The sequence below is a fragment of the Spinacia oleracea genome, chromosome 6 (genome assembly GCF_020520425.1).
Source record: "Spinacia oleracea cultivar Varoflay chromosome 6, BTI_SOV_V1, whole genome shotgun sequence".
Lineage (NCBI taxonomy): Eukaryota > Viridiplantae > Streptophyta > Magnoliopsida > Caryophyllales > Amaranthaceae > Spinacia > Spinacia oleracea.
The window spans coordinates 52,561,447-52,572,541 of record NC_079492.1 but is presented as its reverse complement, the minus strand read 5'-3'; positions in this window follow the sequence as shown (position 1 = coordinate 52,572,541).

Below are 11,095 nucleotides of genomic sequence, written 5' to 3'. Positions count from 1 at the left end.
TATTATTATTTATTATTATTATTATTATTTATTATTTATTATAGTATTTATTATTTATTATTTATTATTTATTATTTATTATTTATTATTATTATTTATTATTTATTATTATATTATTATATTTATTATTTATTATTTATTATTTATTATTTATTATTTTATTTTATTATTTATTATTTATTATTTATTATTATTATTTATTATTTATTATTTATATTTATTATTTATTATTTATTATTATTATATTATTATTTATTATTATTATTTATTATTATTATTTATTATTTATTATTTATTATTTATTATTTATTATTTATTATTTATTATTTATTATTTATTATTTATATTTATTATTTATTATTTATTATTATTATTTATTATTATTATTATTATTTATTATTTATATTTATTATTTATTATTTATTATTTATTATTATTATTATATTATTATTATATTTATATTTATTATTTATTATTTATTATTTATTCTTTATATTTATTATTTATTATTTATTATTTATTATTTATTATTTATTATTTATTATTTATTATTTATTATTTATTATTTATATTATATTATTATATTATTATTTATTATTATATTATTTATTATTATATTTATATTTATTATTATTATTTATTATTTATTATTTATTATTTGTTTCGGTAATATATTCTGTTAAGTTAAGTTCAGTTCAGTTCAGGAGCATTCAGTTCAGTTCAGTTCAGTTCAATTCAGTTCATTTCAGTTCAATTCAGTTCAATTCAGTTCAGTTCAGCTCTAAAGAACAGGACCTAACACGTATCCTCATTTCTTCTCTTAATTTTTAGTGACTTAACAATTGTACCACTTCATAGCATCACCAAAAATGTTTTCATTTTACTACACGTACATCTTCTAAGATGGTAACTAAACATCGTGTCAAAAGAAACAACATTACTTTTGTTAGGATTTGATTACGTTGTGATTATATAAACAAAATCAATTTTTTAAACGACTATGTCTTGACTCTTGGATGACCGTGTGTGAACATGGATTTCTTTAAGTTGTTTGTAGGATAGAATAAGTAGTTGTTGGCTTGTTGGATTGTATTGACAGTTTTTTGACTGATGTCTAAAAGAAAACAGTCAACGGTCAACGGTCAACAGTTAATTCTTTAATTTTTTTATGAAGGTTTGTACTACACTACGGAGTACTCGATTTGCTTCTCAATTTGTACGAATTAAATTAGTTGTAACATTTTTCTGAGTCCGGATCCTCTAGAGTTTTAATAAAACTCTACAGAGTAGAGTTATATCTAAACTATATATTTTAAAATTAATGGCTAATATTGATGAGAAAAAATAGAGTGAATTTTGGAAAGATAATATATGAACCATTGATTTTTCATTTAATGGTTAATATGCTCAAACTCTACCTTGTAGAGTTATTTTAGAACTCTAGAGGATCCAAAACCCATTTTTCTTATATACATCACGATATACGAGCGTGCAATTAACATAAAGTTGTATTATAATTTATTTACTTTTGGTGGATTCTAATTGAAAATAGCATGAATTGCGTTGTTGTTATTTTGAACCAAATAAAATAATATGACCTGGCCACAAGTTAGCAATACGGGGTAATACTGTAATAGACTATACGATGAAAACATTTTATACAATCCTACTAAAAATCTGGTATTAACGAATGACTGACTAACTGATTTTGGTACTTCTATAAGCTACAATTCGTTGTACGCAGGCCCGGCCCAAACATACTTGGGGCCCTCTGCCTAATGTTCCCGTGCTAAAAAATAGGCCCTTATATAATTTAGGAAATTTTGTGGAACACTACCTTTAAGTTTGGTGGTTTTGTGAATTGCTACCTTATAAAAACTTTTTTAAATTTAACTACCTTATAAGTTTGGTTTGTTTGACTAACACTACCATTTGACGTTTTTCGTTAATGTTTTCCGTCGTGTATTTCTTTTATTCTTTTAAATATCTCTGTTCATTTGTCATTTTGTGCATTCAAAAGGTCTTGCGCGCACAAGGTGTACAATAAATTTATTGTACACCAAGATATTTTTTATGAAGTTTTTTGTAACTTTAACTTATTTTTCTGTAACTTTTATATTATAAAATTAAAAAGTTGATAGATAAACATTTTAAAGGGTTAAATGATTAATTTATACATTATTAGTGATTTTGAAGAAATAATTTTTATTCAAATGAAAAAATTTATCATTAAAAAATAGATAACTTTTACATATATAAATGTAACTTTTAAGCATTTTGAGCCAACTTTTACTCCGGTGTACAATATTTATTGTACACCCATTATAAATAAGAATTTGTTGTGCATTTGCCATATTAAATAACCGTTGTAGTGGAGTCCAAAGACGTAAAACATTAACAAAAAACGGCAAATGGTAGTGTTAGTCAAACAAACCAAACTTATAAGGTAGTAAAATATAATTTCCTTTTTAAAAGGTAGCAATTCACAAAACCACCAAACTTAAAGGTAGTGTTTCACTGAATTTCCTATAATTTATGATTTTTTTTTCTTATTCTAAGTAAATTATAGGCACAATTTTTTTTTCCCAATAAAAACTGAAAAAATGAAGAAAAAGAGAGAAATAACTATCAAAAATGAAAAAACGGAAAGTTCTCTGGCAAACAGTAACATTGCATGGGAATGAAACATTGAAACAATGAATAGGTGGGCCCCTCTTTAGTTACAATTTACACGTGATGTTGCTAAGTGCCTAACTCTACTCCTATATTGACAGTAGTAATATTTTTTTTTACTTTATATTCAATATTTGAGCATTTTTGGGCCCTTTCACTCGATTTTGGCCCATTTATACTTGGGGGCCCTGTGCCGTGTCCCACTTTGGACAGGTATAGGGCCGAGCCTGGTTGTACGGAGTATGGAGTAAGTATTACTTCCGTTTTAAAATGATTTTTTGTGCATTTTGATTATTTTAGTCGTTTCATAATGTTCTTTATATTGTGATTTATACTACTGTTGGACATGAAAATTTATTACTTTACTTTTCTTACCCCATAATATTTACACATAAATTTCTATTACTTTATTCATTTTTTTTACACCTGTCCACTAGTTTACATACTCCCTCCGTCCCGGAATACTCGACCCGATTTGACCGGCACAGAGTTTAAGGGACTTGAATTGACTTATTTAATTTAATAGGTAGTAGTTGATAGTGGGGTGTTATTTTAATGTAGTTAGTGGGAGGTGGGTTAAGAGGTGGGGTTGGGGGAGAGTAGGGGTTGAATTTTTAATTATTTTTTGTATGGAGTAGGGGGTAGGTGGGTTAATAGGGGTGGAGTGAGAAATAATATAATATTGTTAGAATATTTCCATTTCTAGAAACAGGTCAAGTATTAAGGGACGGCCCGATAAGGAAAACAGGTCAAGTATTCCGGGACGGAGGGAGTATTACACAATATTTTTTTACTTTATTCATATTTTATTATATTCAACTATTATTTCTAATATTTTTTCCTCTTTTATCTTAATATTTATGCAAATAGTAATCGTAAAGATTAATTTGAAATGAAGGTAGTAACACGTACTCGAATTCTTAGTACCGGAAAATTTGTCGGTTATACTCTGTAATTAATTTCGCTTAATTTGTCAAATCTCCGGCAAGACATTTTTTATTTTTTTTGACAGAGTAATAAGTAATACTCCTTATAAGAACACACATAAAATGAGAAGATTAAAGAGTGATGATTCATTTCCAAAAACTTCCGAGAAATGTACAAAAGCCTACATGATCTTACAAATACCAATAAGAACTCTACATGATCTTACAAAACCAAAACCAAAACAAAAACGTAAAGTTTGATTTTCATGATCAGAAATAAAAAGATCCAATCATCCGGTCTAATTTCATGATCAGAAATAATAAAGATCCAATCATACGGTCTTGATTCATCGACGGTGTGAAGTTGTACCAATTGAAAAGATGGCAACAACAGAGTGAGCTAATCCCATTACAATCCGACCCTTGATTTGACCTCTTCTGGGAATCGGACGGCCATGGGAAGAAGTACTCCTCTGTGATTCACTTCCTCCGTTTACCATGCTCCTTATTGCTCCTCCTGCCATCTGATCTGATTTATCAAATTTGTGGATTTGTGATTTGTGATTGAGAGTAGTAGAAATATATAACACAACAAAGTTGAGCAAAATTGAAGTACTTGTATATTTTTTGGGGTTGTTTTCAAATGTTTGATGGTTCTACAAATGAGCCATTGTGTTGGTTTTTATAGAGTTTGAACAGGTTCTTTTATATTTGATACTAATTGAGCACTTTAAAATACGAATGGGCATGTGATTATTTTAATGGTCAAGCTTATCTATAAAATTAGGGAGGCCTAAACAAAATCTTAAATAGTTATGGAGTATTAGTGATCGTAATAATGATGAAAAAAAATAAGTGCTTTCTCTTTTTTTAAAGTGGTTTACTTTACCAAATGCAATGAAAGAGTTGCCTAAACTAAATTATTTGAGCAACTTGTACAATATTCACGTGGTATTTATGAGAAACTGGATTGGATCCCGTGCACGTACAGATTTTGATATTTTTTTCACAAAATATTGAACTGAATATCTCTCAAACTACTGCATAGTTATAACATTTTTAACATACTCGTTTAAATTTATTCATCTAATATGTATATTTAAAATGCTAATATGACAATTTGGCCAAAATGTGAGTGATATATATTCCATTATTAATATAAAAATTTGACTAAAATATTACCAATTTAGAATAATTATTATTACGTCGTATCTATTATCACCATGACTTATAAACTAAAATTTGTTTCCATACATAAATAGTTTATAAAAAAAAAGATAGAAAATAAAAATAAAATAAAACAGATACACTTTTTTGGGAAAGTTGTTTTTGGCGGGGAAAAATCGCACCAGGAATTGACACATGTTATTCTTGATGTCTCTTTTAGTATATAGTAATAGGTAATCGATCTTTTGTTTTAGCAAATCTGATTCACCATGAGAAGTAGGGAGTATATTAATTGTATTGTATAGTGGAGTATAGTAGTATGAAGTATTTAACCAACATAAGTTGGATTTTGTGTTTCGAATGTCACAGGGCCGAGGCTCAAGCTTAGACCTGCGTAGTTGAACTATTTAATCTTGTACACGTACATGATCTGTTTACTACAATAAGGAATCACATAGCATAGGTAAGAAAAATGACCTTACTGAACCAACACCTAGCATATGTTAACCAGTCCAGTTATGCAGGTTATCGCTTGAGTCACCTCTCAAGCATTTCGCATCTGATGGGGCTCGACCTTGTGACCTCCAAGTCACAAGGTGAGTTTTCCACCAACTCCACCAACTTATGTGTGTTCCCCTGATGTAATTCGATCGATGAGGGAAGCTAACTCGGCTTTCTTGTCAAAGTTGGGTTGGAGAGTGTTAGCTGAGCCTAAGTCCTTGTGGTCAAGGGTGCTAAGAAGTAAGTATTGTGAGGGGAGGTGTTCGATCGATATGTTTAAACCAAGGAGTGATGCATCGAATGCTTGGAAGGGAATAGTGGAAAACGTAGACATCCTTAGGAAGGGGTTGGGAGTGGCAGTAGGTAATGGCAGCGATACCTCTTTCTGGAGACACGCATGGGCAACATCAAGGCCACTAATTGATCTTGTAGTAAGGCCACCACCTAGTGAGCTGCTAGAGGTGAAAGTGCAAGATATGTGGAGTGCGGATATGGGGTGGAAATTCGAGCTATTTGCAGAATACTTGGGCGTAGATTCTCTCAAAGCAATTGACTCATTCGAACTTCACGAAGACCCAGAAGCAATTGATACAATTTTTTGGAATGGAGAAGCCTCGGGTGGGTTCAGCATAAAATCAGCAATGCAGTTGATTAGAGGTATGCCATTGGAAAATGCTGCAAAGACGTGGAAACAACTTTGGAGAACACCAATTCCACAGCGCATCAAGTTCTTCTTGATAGGTTATGATACATATGACAAAACATAAATCATGCGGAAAAACCATAAAGCCAAGAAAGCATATTATTTACACATAATCATTTAGCATAGTTTAGGTGCATACACTTTGTTGCGTTCCCTCCCTAGCTGCGCCCGAACCGAACAAGAACAAGTCTTTAGGACTCCAAGTTTCGTCCCTCCGTAGATAGTCCACAGTACGTCCGGATCCGCCTCAAGATTGACCAACTAGAATCGCCCTTAAGGTACTAGAATTTTCGGCTAGGTTAGTGCAAGTGTATGGATGAATTTTTCTTTCAAAAACTTACCTTTAGAATACTTCAATCATGTCTCTAAATAATGACCCTAGGCACTTATTTATAGAGGTATGGAAAGGGAACTGGAATCCTACTAGGATACGAATTAATTAAACTAAAATCCTATTAGAACTCTAATTAATTAATTTATCCTTTTAGGATTAGGAATTTAATCATATATCAAATCCTAATAGTTTTAGGATTCGTGTATGAACACAAACACACACCCGCACATCAGCCCACGAGGGGCGCCTATGTACGCGCGGCCTGTGAGCTCGCAGCCCATGCCATGAGGCCCACACGCTGCTGTTGTTAGGTTATGATACATATGACAATTCATAAATCATGCGGAAAAACCATAAAGCCAGGAAAGCATATTATTTACACATAATCATTTAGCATAGAATAAATGCATACATGTTGTAGCGTGCCTTCCCTAGCTGCGCCCGAACCGAACAAGAACAAGTCTTTAGGACTCCAAATGTCGTCCCTCCGTAGATAGTCCACAGTACGTCCGGATCCGCCTCAAGTAAGACCAACTAGAATCGCCCTTAAGGTGCTTAGGAATTTTCGGCTATGTGTTTGCAAGTGTATGGCTGATTTTTATTTCAAAAACTTACCCTTTGAATACTTCAATCGTACCCATAAATTGTGACCCTAGGCACCTATTTATAGGGGTATGGAAAAGGAATTGTAATCCTACTAGGATGTGGATTTTCTAGTTAGAATCTTACTAGGACTCTAAATAACAAAATCAATCTATTAGGATTAGGATTTAATCTTTGCACGAATTCCAATAGGATTAGGATTCCCGCACAAACGTTGCACGAGCCGTGCACCCGCGCAAGCCTTGCAGCCCACGTCAGGCGCACAGCGCTCAGCCCACGCTGGTGTGCTCTCGCGCGCGCGCGCCCTTGGCTGGGCCTGGCCTTGCGCTGGGTCTGGTCGAGGCATGCGTTGGTGCGTGCGGCTCGCTGGGCGATGGCCTGGCTTCGTGCTGGGCCTTCGTCTAGCGGGCCTCGTCCGATGCTAATTCGTACGACACGCTTCCGATTAAATTCCCGATTCCGGAATTCATCTCCGATACGAACAATATTTAATATTTCCGATTCCGGAATTAATTTCCGTTTCGAACAAATATTTAATATTTCCGTTTCCGGAATTATTTTCCGATTCCGATAATATTTCCGATTCTGATAATATTTCCGTTTCCGGCAATATTTCCGATTCTGGAAATATTTCCATTTCCGATAATATTTTCCGATACGTACCATGTTTCCGTTTCCGGCAACATCTACGACTTGGATAATATTTATATTTCCGATACGATCCATATTTCCGTTTCCGGCAATATCATCGTTTCCGGAGTATTCTTTTCTTGCTTGTGACGATCTCAGCTCCCACAGAAACCAAGATCCGTCGATTCCGAATATCCATAGATAGAGTATTTAATGCCATTAAATACTTGATCCGTTTACGTACTTTTTGTGTGACCCTACGGGTTCAGTCAAGAGTAAGCTGTGGATTAATATCATTAATTCCACTTGAAATGAAGCGGCCTCTAACTAGGCATTCAGCTCACTTGATCTCACTGAATTATTAACTTGTTAATTAATACTGTACCGCATTTATTAGACTTAACATTGAATGCATACTTGGACCAAGGGCATTATTTCCTTCAGTCTCCCACTTGTCCTTAGGGACAAGTGTGCATTTCCTAATTCCTTTGTCGCTCGATGCTTGCTCTTGAACATAAGGTAAGAGTTGTCATCCTTATTATGTCCAGAGGTGTTTCTCGGTTTCAGAGTTCAACTGATCAAATAAGCAGATAATCATAGCCTATGATTCATCTGAGCACGGCCATGCATTTCACAGTTTCTAGCTCTCCGAGTGGCCTTGTACAACTTTTAAGCATCTCATCCCGATTTATGGGAGGTTAATCCCAATCTTGCAATCTTGAGATTAGACTTCGTTTGATAGGTGATTACCTGAGCGTTGCCTTTATAGCCTCCTTTTACGGTGCGACGGTTGGTCAACGTCAAAGCAACCAGTTCTCAAACAAGTAATTTCAAATCACTCAGGTATTGAGGATTTAGTGTCTAATAATTTTAATGAAATTTACTTATGACAGATTTTCATCTCTTACAGTAAAGTTTCATAGGTCTGTCCGATACTAGTCTTCTCAAAGTAAGTATCTATGCAAATGATTATGACATTTCCATGTCCACATAGTTCAAGAAACAGAACTACTAGTCATCTTGCATTCTAGTCGTCTAACGTTTTCTATGCGTCCAATTTTATAGAAAACTCCGACCAGGGACCATTTTCAACTTTTGACATTCAAGTTCACTTGATAGACATTTCTTAGTCACAGGACTGGTCCTGACAGTCTATCTTGAATATATCGTCAAATTGAAGGGACTCATCATTTAATACTAAACCAAGATTAAATGGAATATGAAAAATACATTTCGTATATGATAAATGTTCAACCCCAACGTTTTACAACCATGAGCCTCTAACCCATCTTTAAAACATTTCATGGAATTCAAAGCTATGCTTGATTTCCAGTGCTACAATGTGAGTGTTGCTTCTCACTTGTTGCATAGATTTAGTTATCATGCTTTGCTAATCTTAATATCCCTTTCATCGAATGTTCTTCGAGATAGATGATAAGATCTTTTGAGTATGTTTATTTTGTGATCTAGTCTTTCTTAATTCGATAGTGGTTCTACGCATTTTGCAATGAAGAACCATCAAGTCAGCAGACATGTGATCTTCCCAAGTTCAATGAAGAACTCATTAATATAAACAACTCTGTTTTATTGCTTCTTAGGCAATAAGTACTTTTACTTCAACTGTTTAGGTTGCTAGTGATGCTTTGTTTGGAATTACTTATCCAAGCAGTTCACAGATATGTGGAATACTTTCCATCTGTATCTTAGAACATTAATATTTTAATATCCCACGCAACAACTCATGGTCTCCAATCCATGTTGCCATTTCAAAATACGATGCTCTATAGCTCGTCCTTATCAATGGTTAACTCCAAAGGGTCTTGCTTGATCCTTTGCCAGTGTTTATGCATGTAGCATCAATATTTAGCATATCTTTATTTCCTTGAATCAAGAACTATTCCTATGTACCTTTTCAAGTACCATAAGTATTCTTGATCTCAATCTAGTTGATCTTCACTTAGATCAATAGAGATTGGTATATGTTCGTCATGCCTAAAGTCATACGATACGTTTTTGGCGATCCTCATATTATATCATACATGATAAATTCTTTTGCAGAATAATTCCCAATTGAATTCTATTCATGTAACTTTAGCTCATCTAGTTTCAGTAGATACTAAATCCAGCTAAATTCTTTGACATATAATATAGGTTAAGAATCTTACTTAGATCCTTTGATGTTTAACTTAGTAAATGCTTATACATAGTTCAAACATTCATTACTTAGATTTATTCACATGGGTCGAATATCTCCAATGGAGTCTTTCTTGTTTGATTTAGTAAATGCCATTACTTAATCCAAAACATTAATATAAGATCTTTGTAAATAGATCTTAATACCCAGTATGTACTAAGTTTCGCCTTGGTCCATCATTGATGAATAATTTCAAACCTAAGTTAATAGCATTTGAATGTTATTTCACAATAGAGAGTTATGTGTGTGATACACATAGGACCAATTAAGTTTTACGTACTCCCACTAAACTTCTTATATATCTATAAGAATTATGTACATTTTATGAAACTAAAATACTTATTAGCTTCACTAAAATACAATTCCAATTCCCAATTGCTTGCTTAAATCTGTACTTAGATTTCATAAGCTAGCTTTCCTTTTCAAGCATTTATTTGGATCCACAAATCCCATGACATACCATGTACATAGTTATTCCAACATTTGATTGAGGAATAAGTTTTGTCATCCAATTGCCATATGTACCAATATGCAATCATTGCTTGATTTATAGACTTAAGCATTACGATTATGCATGAGGTTTCAACACAATCCACGCCATGAATTTGCTTGTAGCCTTTAGCAACTAATCTAGCTTTGTGTGTGAACACAATTCCATGTTTGATGGTTTTTATCCTTAAAACAAACTTGCAACCAATAGGTGTGAAACTATTCTTGCAAATCAACAAAATTTCAATTTTGTCATCAAAACATTGAGTATGTTTTATGGACTCTAACCATTTAAAACATTTGAGTCTATATATGGCCTCTAACCATTTTAGGGAATCTAGGTTTCGTCATAGCTTTCTTACAGGTCACAAACTCATTAATCTACATGATAATAGTTTGACTGCAAGTTGTAGGTTTCTTCACTATCTAATAGAAGAATCGCATAGCTTCAGTGACCTGAACTCCATGTTTTTTCACTATCTAATAGAAGAATCTCATAGTTTCAGTGACTTGAACTCTATGCCTACTTGGGTATAGAACATCAAACAATAGAATATCAATAGCCACTTGAAAGTCCTTTGAATATTCTGTTCTCCTTAAAGTACTTGTAAAGTCTTCTAAGAGATGTCTATTCTTTAAAGCCACTTCTAAAGTCCTTAAAGAATACGTGTTCGGATTTTCTAAAGAACTTCGAAAAGCCTCCGGAATGTCCGTTTATGTTTGTTGTTCGCCTCGAAGACTTTCGAGGTCTATTTTCTCCCACTTGTCATTTTGGAAACGAATCTCCAAAAGGACATTATTTCGAGCAAATTTATGTTCTCAAAAATTCGTGGTAGAAACAATACCCTTGTGTCTCATTTGAATAAATCACAATG